Genomic DNA, 14,216 nt, shown 5'->3' on the forward strand with positions numbered 1-14,216 from the left:
GTTCCTCTCCCGCAGCCGCCGACAGCAAGGACACCTCCCAGGGTTCGGAGAAGCGCTTGCACAGCGCTTCTCCGAACCCTGGGACCTGTCATTGTTGTCGGCGGCAGGGGGACAGGAACGGAGGAGGAGAAAGCGCTGCTTTCTCCTCCTCCGTTCCTCTCCCGCAGCCGCCGACAGGAAGCAGAACTCCCAGGGTTCGGAGAAGCGCTTGCGCAGCGCTTCTTCGAACCCTGGGACCTGTCCTTGCTGTCAGCGGCAGGGGGACAGGAACGAAGGAGGAGAAAGCGCTGCTTTCTCCTCCTCCGTTCCTCTCCTGCAGCCACCGACAGGAAGCAGACATCCCAGAGTTCGGAGAAGCGCTTGCACAGCGCTTCTCTGAACCCTGGGACCTGTCCTTGCTATCGGCGGCAGGGGGACAGGAACGAAGGAGGAGAAAGCGCTGCTTTCTCCTCCTCCGTTCCTCTCCCGCAGCCGCCGACAGGAAGCAGACATCCCATGGTTCGGAGAAGCGCTTGCGCAGCGCTTCTCCGAACCCTGGGACCCGTCCTTGCTGTCGGCGGCAGGGGGACAGGAACGGAGGAGGAGAAAGCGCTGCTTTCTCCTTCTCCGTTCCTCTCCCGCAGCCGCCGACAGGAAGCAGACATCCCAGGGTTCGGAGAAGCGCTTGCGCAGCGCTTCTCCGAACCCTGGGACCCGTCCTTGCTGTCGGCGGCAGGGGGACAGGAACGGAGGAGGAGAAAGCGGCGCTTTCTCCTCCTTCCTTCCTCTCCCCCAGCCGCCGACAGGAAGGACGCGCGCACTCTCCCCCCCCCGCCTCCTCCAACCGCCGCTCCTCACGGCCAGGGAGGGTTGTGAGGAGGCCTTCGCCGGCCTCCACCCCGGCGGGAGCGGCGGTTGGAGGAGGCAGAGTGGGGGGAGAGTGCGCGCGCGCAGTCTCTGCTGTCCAATCCCTGTATCCCTGGGGCACATGCGCAGTGACCCAGGGACACACGGGACATCTGGACGCAGGGACAACATGGACATTATCCTATATAATAATGTCCATGTTGTCCCTGCGTCCAGATGTCCCGTGTGTCCCTGGGTCACTGCGCATGTGCCCCAGGGATACAGGGATTGGACAGCAGAGACTGCGCGCGCGCACTCTCCCCCCACTCTGCCTCCTCCAACCGCCGCTCCCGCCGGGGTGGAGGCCGGCGAAGGCCTCCTCACAACCCTCCCTGGCCGTGAGGAGCGGCGGTTGGAGGAGGCGGGGGGGGGGGGAGAGTGCGCGCGTCCTTCCTGTCGGCGGCTGGGGGAGAGGAAGGAAGGAGGAGAAAGCGCCGCTTTCTCCTCCTCCGTTCCTGTCCCCCTGCCGCCGACAGCAAGGACGGGTCCCAGGGTTCGGAGAAGCGCTGCGCAAGCGCTTCTCCGAACCCTGGGATGTCTGCTTCCTGTCGGCGGCTGCGGGAGAGGAACGGAGAAGGAGAAAGCAGCGCTTTCTCCTCCTCCGTTCCTGTCCCCCTGCCGCCGACAGCAAGGACGGGTCCCAGGGTTCGGAGAAGCGCTGCGCAAGCGCTTCTCCGAACCATGGGATGTCTGCTTCCTGTCGGCGGCTGCGGGAGAGGAACGGAGGAGGAGAAAGCAGCGCTTTCTCCTCCTTCGTTCCTGTCCCCCTGCCGCCGATAGCAAGGACAGGTCCCAGGGTTCAGAGAAGCGCTGTGCAAGCGCTTCTCCGAACTCTGGGATGTCTGCTTCCTGTCGGTGGCTGCAGGAGAGGAACGGAGGAGGAGAAAGCAGCGCTTTCTCCTCCTTCGTTCCTGTCCCCCTGCCGCTGACAGCAAGGACAGGTCCCAGGGTTCGAAGAAGCGCTGCGCAAGCGCTTCTCCGAACCCTGGGAGTTCTGCTTCCTGTCGGCGGCTGCGGGAGAGGAACGGAGGAGGAGAAAGCAGCGCTTTCTCCTCCTCCGTTCCTGTCCCCCTGCCGCCGACAACAATGACAGGTCCCAGGGTTCGGAGAAGCGCTGTGCAAGCGCTTCTCCGAACCCTGGGAGGTGTCCTTGCTGTCGGCGGCTGCGGGAGAGGAACGGAGGAGGAGAAAGCAGCGCTTTCTCCTCCTCCGTTCCTGTCCCCTTGCCGCCGACAGCAATGACAGGTCCCAGGGTTCGGAGAAGCGCTGCGCAAGCGCTTCTCCGAACCCCAGGATGTTCTAGAGCCCGTTATTGAACGGGCTGAAATACACTAGTCCTATATAATAATGTCCATGTTGTCCCTGCGTCCAGATGTCCCGTGTGTCCCTGGGTCACTGCGCATGTGCCCCAGGGATACAGGGATTGGACAGCAGAGACTGCGCGCGCGCACTCTCCCCCCACTCTGCCTCCTCCAACCGCCGCTCCCGCCGGGGTGGAGGCCGGCGAAGGCCTCCTCACAACCCTCCCTGGCCGTGAGGAGCGGCGGTTGGAGGAGGCGGGGGGGGGGAGAGTGCGCGCGTCCTTCCTGTCGGCGGCTGGGGGAGAGGAAGGAAGGAGGAGAAAGCGCCGCTTTCTCCTCCTCCGTTCCTGTCCCCCTGCCGCCGACAGCAAGGACGGGTCCCAGGGTTCGGAGAAGCGCTGCGCAAGCGCTTCTCCGAACCCTGGGATGTCTGCTTCCTGTCGGCGGCTGCGGGAGAGGAACGGAGAAGGAGAAAGCAGCGCTTTCTCCTCCTCCGTTCCTGTCCCCCTGCCGCCGACAGCAATGACAGGTCCCAGGGTTCGGAGAAGCGCTGCGCAAGCGCTTCTCCGAACCCTGGGATGTCTGCTTCCTGTCGGCGGCTGCGGGAGAGGAACGGAGAAGGAGAAAGCAGCGCTTTCTCCTCCTCCGTTCCTGCCCCCCTGCCGCCGACAGCAAGGACGGGTCCCAGGGTTCGGAGAAGCGCTGCGCAAGCGCTTCTCCGAACCCTGGAATGTCTGCTTCCTGTCGGCGGCTGCGGGAGAGGAACGGAGAAGGAGAAAGCAGCGCTTTCTCCTCCTCCGTTCCTGTCCCCCTGCCGCCGACAGCAAGGACGGGTCCCAGGGTTCGGAGAAGCGCTGCGCAAGCGCTTCTCCGAACCCTGGGATGTCTGCTTCCTGTCGGCGGCTGCGGGAGAGGAACGGAGAAGGAGAAAGCAGCGCTTTCTCCTCCTCCGTTCCTGTCTCCCTGCCGCCGACAGCAAGGACAGGTCCCAGGGTTCGGAGAAGCGCTGCGCAAGCGCTTCTCCGAACCCCAGGATTCTAGCGCCCGTTATTGAACGGGCTGAAAACCACTAGTTATATAGGATATGCAAGTGTCCCTGCGTCCAGTCCCTGTGTCCCGTGTGTCCCTGGGGTACTGCGCATGTACCCCAGAGACACAGGGATTGGACGGAGAGACAGAACGCGCACACACGCGCGCTCTCCCCCCCCCACCTACCGTTTCCCTGCGGCCGCCAACTGCTGCTCCAAGCGAGGAAGTTCCTTCCAAGGGGCGCCTTGAAGGAGCGGGCGGGAGAGAAGAAGCACGTCTTTTGCCAGCAGTACAATTCTCTGTCCGCTTACACAGCAGTAAACCCCGCTGTCCCTATAGGATTGCTTCTCCCTCCCTCCACCCGACAGAGCCGGCATTTGGCTCTGTCAGGTGGGGGCAGGGAGAAGCAGAGGATCGGATTGCTTCTCCCTCCCCCCCACCCGACAGAGCCGGCAACCCCGGGATGTTCTAGCGCCGGCATCCTCAGTCTGCCGATGTGAACAAGAGGGGAAGAGTGAGAGCTGTGGAATGCCATCCTGCAATGTTGAAATTGCCATTGTAATTTCCACTCCCTTCTCCGTTGCCTCGCTCGCTTTCTCACCTCCTTGAACCTCCCCCGCCCTGTCCTTCTTTCTTCCTCTCCCCCCCCCCCCTGCACTCTGGGGTCTGATTAAACGAGAAGGAAGTTTGGGAGTGGAGGCTGCGAAGCTCTCCCTTTAAGAGGCAGCCTGCAACCACGAATTGTTGAAATTGTCATTGCAGGCTGCCTCTTAAAGGGAGAGCTTCACTTCCACACTTCCTTCTCATTTAATCAGACACCGGAGCACGGGTGAGCGAGGCAACCGAGCAGGGAGGGGACGTTTGAGGAAACCCTTCTTGGAATGGTTTAAAGCCACAGCGTCCCCTGGTAAAAGGCTGAGATTTCTTCACCAGCCCTGTTTACTTGCTACAGCCTTTCACCTTCTTCCCCCAGTGTCCTGCCAGGTTGGCCCCTGATCCTGTTATGGCACTTAGGTCTTTTATTGGGCAGATGATGAGACAACTTTATAGGGACAGGAAAAGGCTGGATCTTCCTGAAACTTTTTCTTTCTTTCTTGGCTTTCACGGGGTGGGTGGGGAGGATGAAAGGGTGTCGTTTCCTCCCTGTCACACAGCCTTTCACTTGATCGTGGAGAGTGACGCTGCCCCGTCAAGAAGGGGGACGCAGCTGGCCCCCCTCTTTCCCTCATCCCCCCCCGCCAATATTTCATATTGTGTCTTCCGGGGGAGGGTCCCACACGATATATCTGCGCTTTTGGGCTTAGTCACAGGTGCATCGGTGATAGCAGCACTCCCGGGCGAGGGCAGGGCGCCGACTCTCTTCTCCTAGAATGTGAGAATTGGTGTTTTCTAGGCAGTGCCATCTGAAGTATTCGTATTCTTCCCCTGTGCACCATCAGTTCACTAAAGCATGAGACTCATTAATCTCAGGGAGTCAAGGATTCGAGCCCCACGTTGGCCAAAAAGAATCCTGCATTGCAGGGGGTTGGACTAGATGACCCTGGGAGTCCCTCCCAGCTCTATGATTATTCTATCCATATATTCTGAATTAAGTGATCAGGCATTGCTAATGTAATCGTCTAACTGCGGTCACTGAACCCTCCTGTCCAAACTGTTCTAAGGCTGCACCTCCGCTGCCCTTAGTACACAAGTTAAACATTATGTCTTATCATTAAAAGCATTTCTTTCTAGAGAGAGAGAGAGGGAAAGCCGCAGCCCCGCTGCTCCTCTCACATATCTTCTAGCGCCCGTTATTGAACGGGCTGAAATACACTAGTATCATATAATGCTTCTCGGTCAATTTAATCCAGATTCAGCACTAGGAATCTGCATTCAAAGGTTGGACTCTTGCATGGTGTGTTTTTGTGTGCACACGCTAATTTTTGCACAGTTTATTGTGCTTCTGGTATTCCTAGGGAGCAGCAGTGAGTCACGAAAGAGACTGGAAATCCCCTAACTGCTGCAAGTCTGCATAGCTCCATTGCCCTTCCCCAAGCCGCTGTGCAAAATGTGGGGTTGGGCTCACAGGCCATGCCCGCCCTACTCAGGTCTCCTTCTCTTTAGGGGTTGCAACAGATTTCAGTCACGTGGCAATGCAGCCTTAAAATCCATCTTCATGCTCCCTCTGCTTCCAGTTCTTCAAAATAAATAAATAAATTAAAAATGAATTAATAAAAACCTAAGGGAATGCATAAGAGGAATCAGGTGGCATAGATATCATTACCTCCTGAAGTTACAGGCAGTGTCCTGAGAGAAATGCTTGGGTGATCCCACTCTCACCTTCTTAAGACCCTGAGGGGAGGCAGGAGAGGAGAAGCCCAAACCATAGAGTGTATATCATTCATGAGAAAACTATTGTCCTATAGTTAGCACTCTTGTTTGTTTTAGTAGTACAAATTGTAAACTGCCTTGGATGAAAGGTAGTATATAAATGTGGTAAGTAAGTAAGTAAGTGAAATAAATAATCATCACCACAATTAAACATCAAATAAGCCAGTTAATTTCCATCTTCATCTAGTGCAGGAGAACTAGTAACGGGGGTGGGGGACGGGGGACGGAGGACAGGGACCCCACCATTCCTACACCACCAAGACTGCTGTAGAAAGCAACAATGCCTATGACTCAGCTCTTTCATTTCAGCTGGATTATGCTTTCAGTACACATAAGAAAGCATGAAGTGTTGGCTGGGCTGACTGTGATTTTAGATAAAAGGAAGGAAAAGGTACAAAGAAGAAGAAAAAGCTTAATTGCAGCAAGCATATCTCCCCCCCCCCCACATCTCACTCACAGAAAAGATGTCACGCAAATTGTGAGAAATTGCCTTGACGATCTAAGAGCTCTCCACAAGACAGGAAAAACTGTTCCCATTTCAAAACTCAAACTCCTGCTATGAGTCTCAAGGTGGGCTCTGTGTGGGGTGGAAAATAGATATCCCATGTCTGTTAATTAATAAAAGAATTGGTTGGATTCCTAGCTCCAAGGTGTGGGGCTAAACACATTCTCCAGTAAGAGAGTCCCAACAGAGCTTTAAAATTACAAAATATGTAGTGACACTGAAGCGTGGGAATTATAAGCTTTTAAATGTAAACCTTTTATATTCTGTTTAGTCTGCTTACAGAATTTCTCCTTTTTATCTTTCTCGCCATGAACGGACCACATCATTAGTAAGGTAAAATACTTTACTTACAAACTCCAAAGGTCAGATTCATGTGTTATTCCATGCAGCAGCAAAAAGAACACAGGCAGAAATCTTGGGCTTACAAAATACAGAAAAATGTTTCTGAACATGTGGTCTGGGCTTGAAGTGATCAAGCCCAGTCATGTTGCCAGGTCAGTTTCACTTGCTGGAAGAGAATAAGCAAAGGAAGCTTCATTTCCTTCTTCCCTGGAGGTGAGAGGGTGTGACCTAACTGAGCCTAGGACAGCATCCCCAAACTGCGGCCCTCCAGATGTTTTGGCCTGCAACTCCCATGATCCCTAGCTAACAGGACCAGTGGTTGGGGAAGATGGGAATTGTGGTCCAAAACATCCAGAGAAGTGTGACTAGCCCAAGCAGGTGCATGTGGAGGAGCGGGGACGCAAATGTGGTTCACCAGATTACAGGTCTGCTGCTCTTAACCACTACACCACACTGGCTATTTCAGAAGTCATCCTTAAATCTAAAAATGTCACACAGGAGGCACTGAGACAGGCTAGAATGACTATATCAACAGAAAACTGATGAGCAGAGATTAAGAGAACATCTCTGGGGTGGGGTGCAGAGCCCAAGAAGGGATATGTTTGTATTTTATAATGGTACCAAAGGTAATAATGTACTTGCTCAAAATATTTGTTTATATTCCCAAACCGTGTAAAATAACTCATTACAAATTGTTCAGTAATACATTTTAACTGATTCCAGAAGGAATCACCTGGAGTTTTGTAACAATCCAAAACAATAAGGGGTATACACTCTGCAAGTTTCCTAGGTACAGTTTTGGGAGAAAACTGGATTAAAGACAGAATTACATACATGTGTGAGATTATTCAAACAGGTTTTAATCTGATGCTTTAGTTGTGAGCTGTTGGCATTTGTGATTCGTGATTTTTCCTTCATTACTGAAGCCACAAAGACTTAATAAAAATTCCCGTAGGACAACTCAATGGGTGGATTTTGCTGACTCTAGACTATGACTGATTTGAAAACAATAAAACCATTTCCACACTGACCAGATTGGCCTGCAACAATTGAGAGATTTCCATGTTCTTTTAGCAAATCACTTGGTTTACTGACTAGCATCATTTAGGGATATTTGTTTTGCCATGTGCTCCCTATGACAAATCAGCTAATTGGCACTGACATCGGTACTATGGGATTCATGTGACTCATGTATGGAATGTGTACATTGGCCCATTCCCAGAAGTGCACATCTCTTTCTTGAACTGAGCAGTGTATCTCTCACTTGAGCTGATGGGTGGCCCCTCCAGCCTGGATAAAGCCTTCCAAGTTGCAGGCAGATAGGTCCAGGAGCTTTTGTGTTGGGGATCTTCAAAAGCTGTTTTTGTAAAGGGAAAACATCTATAACTTTTTATTTATTTATTAGTTTTGGGGAGAACTGGATGAAATTTCCATGCAAGGTCACCCCTTCTGACGGCATGCATCCTGCCAAATTGCAGAAGGATAGCTAGAGTGATTTTCTCACAAGGGCAGCCTTTACAGTTTTATGGTGTGTAAAAAGCAATGGCTGAATCTGCCCTAGTGTTTCACGGGTAATTGTTCTGGAAATTGGAGGCATGAGAGAGGTGCCTCTGCATAAGAAACCTGCCAAATTGCAGACAAATAAGTCTAAGGATGTTTGTACCAGGCATATTTAAAGTTGATTTTGAGCTGGGGAGAACTAAAATGGATTCACTTTCAGGGTAAAAACCATACCTTCTGCTTAGAAGCTTGACCAATAGAGCTCTCCATCCAACCTCTCCCCTCCCTATCTTGGTATCTTCCTTAACCTTAGAGACATGTGTTTTGCTCTTGTAAAACTGCTTTTGTTCCCAAAACACAGGGATTGGAGGGCTTTGTAAATTCATTCTCTCTTATCACAAGCTAGAGCTGTTGGTTGCTCTGTCTTCCCCTGCACACTGCACTACTTTTGCTTGGAGACTCAATTTTGCTTTTAAGTAGACACCTGTCTGCAGTATCTCTTTGATGTCTGAATCACCGAGGCACCACAAAGCATTTCAGACTCCTGCTTTCACTTGTGTAGCCTTGTGCAGACCATGTTTCTTTTGGGGCAAGCATCAAATCCCTCCAAGATGCTCAACCTTAGTTTAGGAGTCAGGATTTGTCCAAATGCAGTGCACAACACTGTTATACAGAGCAAAAATAAATAAATCACCTTCACTTTCTGCATTAGTGAAACTTGGTAAACACATGAAGCTTAGCACAAGGTGCCATAAATATTTAGTTTTCTCTCTCTCTCTCCTTTCCACAGCATATTGTCCAAGGGTTAGTTAGCACAAGTTTGCAACTGAAGCAAGCCTCCTATTTTTTAAAGGCACCTACAAAGACAGGACCTCCACAATCCGTCAGAGCTTCACTTTTCTGACAGTGGTCCCAGCAGTGTTTCCTTTGCCAAGGTTGAGTTGGCACATCTTTCATCAATCCTAATTTTCTAGAGATTAAATAATTTAGATATTTTCCATTCACACTTGGCTGAAATCTGATTTTCAGCTTGCCTGCCATTCCAGACAGGTTTGTTCAATATTTTAAGCCCTCTTGTTAAACTGAATGAGACTGGCTTCATAGAACAACCAAGAGTTTCCCCTCTCTACAAAAAGAACCCCTACAAACACCTGCAAAAATAATACTAAAAACAAAGAGGGTGCATACACACTTTGTTTTTGAGCCTTCTTAAATGGGGGGTTTGAACCACAGACCTTAACTATTGTTTGTCCTTTGTTTCACACTCAATGTCCTTTTCCCAAACATTTTTAGTTATGTCCAATACAACCTTGTATAATAAATATGTTGCTGTTGTTTAGTCGTGTCCGACTCTTCGTGACCCCATGGACCAGAGCACGCCAGGCACTCCTGTCTTCCACTGCCTCCCGCATTTTGGTCAAATTCATGTTTGCGAAAACTGTCCAACCATCTCATCCTCTGTCGTCCCCTTCTCCTTGCGCCCTCAATCTTTCCCAACATCAGGGTCTTTTCCAGGGAGTCTTCTCTTCTCATGAGGTGGCCAAAGTATTGGAGCCTCAGCTTCAGGATCTGTCCTTCCAGTGAGCACTCAGGGCTGATTTCCTTCAGAATGGATAGGTTTGATCTTCTTGCAGTCCATGGGACTCTCAAGAGTCTCCTCCAGCATAAAGGTAAAGGGACCCCTGACCATTAGGTCCAGTAGCGAACGACTCTGGGGTTGCTGTGCTCATCTTGCTTTATTGGCTGAGGGAGCTGGCGTACAGCTTCCGGGTATTGTGGCCAGCATGACTAAGCCGCTTCAGGCGAACCAGAGCAGCACACGGAAACGCCGTTTACCTTCCTGCCGGAGTGGTACCTATTTATCTACTTGCACATTGATGTGCTTTCGAACTGCTAGGTGGCCAGGAGCAGGGACCGAACAACGGGAGCTCACCTCGTCAAGGGTATGCCTCCAGCATAATTGTCCCTTATCATTTGCTATGTTCATTAGCAGGTTATTTCTCCAAAAACAAGCTTTCTCCACAATAACAAAAGCATGGAGATACCTTGTGATTTTGTTTTCTGCTGTAATTCCATTAGAGGACTGCCACTATGTAGAAATCTATCAACCTACAGAGACCCTGGCTGCTCCAGCCTTCAAAGCCATGGATTCTGCATGCGTTATAAAAATCAGAAAGATGTTTTAAGGGCATCAGAAGAGATATTGCTGGAGCCAGCTTCTCTTTCCTTGTTACCCAGATTTTTAACGTCGTTCTAGTGAATCTCTTATCCACTTTATGCAGCCAATTAGACCACAATGGAGATGTGATTTCCTAGGCGAATCCATCAGACACTTTCTAGGTGAGATTATTGGATGCCTTCATCTTCATCCTTCAAGATGAAGTGAGCCAAATGGCATAGCTGGGGTGCCTCAAAATAAATTGCTAAGTATGATATTCTCCAGCCTTTATATATATATAAATAAGTATTCTATATACATGATGGTCTTCAATGGGTACCAAGTCGTGTTGGAGTTTGCAAAGCCAAACTGGAGACTAAGCCGTTTTGATTGCACCATGGGGTCTTGAAATGACCAGTTTCAAATATCAGAAGAACCCTAGCATAGTTTGGCAGTGGATACTCATTCCCATCACAGTCAGTAGGAATGCCAGCTCTCGGAGGATTCAAGGAAACACTCTGTTTCAAGTATCTGTTTCCTCCCCGTAAGTATTTCAAATGAAAGCGGAATGAAGGACGGACAGATGTTTCATAAGGAATGCTGTCACATAGTTTTTATTAGGGTTTCAGGAAATATGTAATAGTCCCTTTCCCACCCATCTGATTTCTATGTTGAAGAGTTCTAAACTTCTTAGCAGTTCTCCTTTTGAGCAGAGTTTGGGTGAGCAGCCCAATTCCATCCTGTTTCAGTTCCACTGCCGCTTAATATGAGCTCTGCCCTGTCCTGTTTTGTGTGGATTCTTTTTTTCAAGGAAGCACGAAAAGTCCAGATTACAGTTGTGTGCCCTTGTGAAATTCACATTTCCCCAGTGCTTTTCAAGTGCAGAATGTTTCTTCTCCATGTGAGAGCGGGGAAAGTGGTCCTGGCCTTTGCAACGAAGCTAATGAAAATGATTTCCACCCCCTGCCTCTCGCCATGCAAGTTCCTAGATTAATTTGACAGTTATATGTATTTTTATGTGGTCCCCAGGCAAAATGTTTATTTGCTAGATATCTTACTCTCAATTTGTAAATTGGGATTATAGGGTTTCCCCCCCTTTTAGCCTATCTGCAGGGGCTTTTATTTGCCCAGTTCTTAAGACCCTCTGCTGCTGTGTAACTTGTGCTATAGCCCAAAAACTCCGATCCAAATTAGCTCATGCTGCAAATGGGTCTTGCCCAGTTCTGCTGTGGTGACGTGCCAGTTCTCCCAGGGCTTGGAGGAGCCTATCTTATATCTCGCTTAGGCCTTTCTGTAGATGGCCATGAATGCATATATACAATCTGTTGCCCCCTAGCTAAAAAAACCCTGATATTTCCAGTGGCTGAACAGCCCCATGCCTTTCGAGGCATAAAAATGGAATCATGCCAGATAAACATGGAGAGAGATTATGGCAGTTTACATTCCTGTTTTTTTCTTTTTTCTTAACTGCAACTAAGAGTTTTCATGGAAGCTGAAGCGGAGGGTGGTGGTGGGGGAACCCTAAAGGGAGTAGAGTCTGAAGCAGAACAAGAACGCATTAAAGATTTAATGATATTTCCTTTTGAACTAGCCTCTTGTTAATTTTTCTAGACATCAGTCGGTTTTATGAGCCACATTCCTGCTCATTCTGCTTTAACGGTCCTTGATGCTGGAAACACTCAAGTTCGTCGCAAGTCAAGGCTTACCAGTGTTAATGTGTGTTGCAATTGCAGGGGCAGCGTGTCTGCTCTCTAGCAAGCTTTCAGCATTTGAAAAATAGGCTGCTAGTGAATCTGCTTTTAGTTTAATTGCGTCTTACCAGTTACACCGTAAGTTATTCCTTCCAGCTGTGGCTGGTGTCAGCACCTTCTCCATTACCAGCAAACAATCACGCTAGCAGTTCCTGATCAGCTCTTGCCGTCTCAATGGGCTTGACTACATTATTTGGTACGGCAGAATGAGTGCCCCAAACAATACAGGAATCCTGCCCAAGATTTCCTTCTGTATCGGAATAAATTACCTGGAGTATGTGTGAAATTAATTCAATTTCAGATGCACTGAGTTCTTTTAAGTGTTGCTTTCTGGGACTTACCTCCTTTTGGCATTAATGCAAACTGATGTAATACTGTGCTTTATACTTTCCGCAGTTCTAAGCCACAGAGTTCTAAGTAATTTTCTTCTTCTGCCAGTCTTTAGTGGGCATCACTTGTTATTAAAGTTAATAAATGTTTCCCCTCAAATGATGCATCTGCGTAATATATACAGATAGGCAGCAAACTCCAGAGATCTCACCTCCATGGAAGACACAATTTTTAAATCATATTTTTATTAAGTTTTCCAAAAATGTAACGCATACATTTCAATACATAGTAAAACATTTTTTCTTTGTTATTTTTGTTGAATTCCCACCCCTTTTCCATGGTGTTTATATTTCTCCTGCTGCACCCTATCTGCTATCTTTTATAACAACACTACTATAATCTTTAGGTTCTTCTGTTGCTCGTAGTTCGTGTGTTCATCATATAATAATATTTCATGAAAGAGAAAATTGGTGTGAAGTGGGAAGGGGATTTATTTATTTTTTGGCCGCCATACTTCCATGTTCCTTACTCTGCTGCAGAGTAGTCTCCCTACCTGAGCTGATAAGATGTGGTCTGTCACCTAGTCCTAACTATTCCCATGATGCTGGTTTGTGGGGGATGTCAGCGTTCCTGCTGAGGCCACCTTGTCTGGAGGAGTTCAGGACTTCATGGCTGCCATGACAGCCATGGGGCTGTGCCAAGATGTCATCTGGCCTTCTACAGGTTTTCCACCAACTGTACCATTGTTCCACATGGAGCGCCACCATCACATGTAAACTATGCGCTACCTGTCCACATTCCTGGTGGAGTCTCTCTGCTGTCATTTGAAGACTGTTCTTGGGACAGCCATTTGTACAACAGGACATTCCGTATATGAAAGATGGAAGGTGGAGAGCTTGCCTTTTGGAAAGCATATTGCAGGGGTGAAGAGAGGGAGGGAGGGAGGGATGGAGAAGGGGGTGCCAGAAAGAGAGAGAAATGGACATGGCCCCATCCACTTTTGGCTCTGCCCCCCCCCCCCCCGGCTAGCTTCTGCTACTATTCTGAAGTGTAAACAAGCCAAGAGAAGGAAGACAATGACAGTTGCTGATCTCTTGGAAAGCTTTCACTAGCAAATGACAGTTTAATGTTCCAGCCGCTGCCTTTTTCTTATTGGCAAGTGCTTGCACTTAAAAATCAATACCTCGTCAAATATAAACATACGGTTAATGAGTACCTGTTGGGAAGCATAGAGGGGGATATAATTAGTTGAACTTTAACAGCTGTGCGTGTGACATGCAATTATGTTTCTCTCCTGAAGAAAATGCTAAATGAGATGTCTTAGGCCAAATCCCCGCCCTTTGCTCCGTCTCACAGGAAATTAATGACCCGCTGTGAATTCTTTCAGTATTTGCAAATATTCTTCTGGGCAAGTCCAATTCATTAAATGGTTTAAACACATGCCGAAAGGTAAGTGCATGTCCAAGAGAGCAATCAACAATCCACTTACTCTGGAATCGCTCCACTCCTGCTGACTTTGAGACTGGAGTAAATAATTTAGAGGCTGCATGGCAGCAATCCCTCCCATATTTACCTGGGATTAATACCTACTGAATTTCCTTGGGGGGGGGGGTGTCATCTAATGAGCTCTGCCAGCAGAAGCCCTATGCAAGGGCTTTCCTTGAGGGGAGTTGGAATAACCCCCAGAAGGGTGTGTGGGCGGAGAGGGAGGATCCTTCCGTCTGGCAAGCTGCAGTGCTTGCGCAGGTGGAAAATTCATCATAGTGTGATTTTGAATTCCACCTGCCAACTCCATTCAGAAAGCATGCTGGTGCTTAGAATCTAAGCAGGCTGACACACCCTCCTGTGGGAATGTTCAGGGTGGCAGGAGAAGATACATTGTTTATTAATATTCTTCCTAACTTGCGTTAGCAAGTTCTTTTACTTAGCAAAGTGCATTCCCCTTTACACAGCAGAAAACGTGTTGCAAACTCGTGTGAGTTTCTTAAGACAATACACAAATCAATCTGGCTTGTCCAGATTGAAATGTGTTCTAATATTTTCCT

General features: G+C 49.1%; 1 long non-coding RNA gene across 1 annotated transcript in view; it reads left to right on the forward strand.

Moving 5' to 3' along the window:
- The window catches only part of LOC148686762 (uncharacterized), a 178,026-nt gene that overhangs the window by 12,225 nt on the left and 151,585 nt on the right, over positions 1-14,216 (forward strand). The window lies entirely within an intron of this gene.

Source organism: Zootoca vivipara, chromosome 2 (assembly GCF_965207765.1).
Source record: "Zootoca vivipara chromosome 2, rZooViv2.hap1.1, whole genome shotgun sequence".
In the NCBI taxonomy this organism is placed as follows: domain Eukaryota; kingdom Metazoa; phylum Chordata; class Lepidosauria; order Squamata; family Lacertidae; genus Zootoca; species Zootoca vivipara.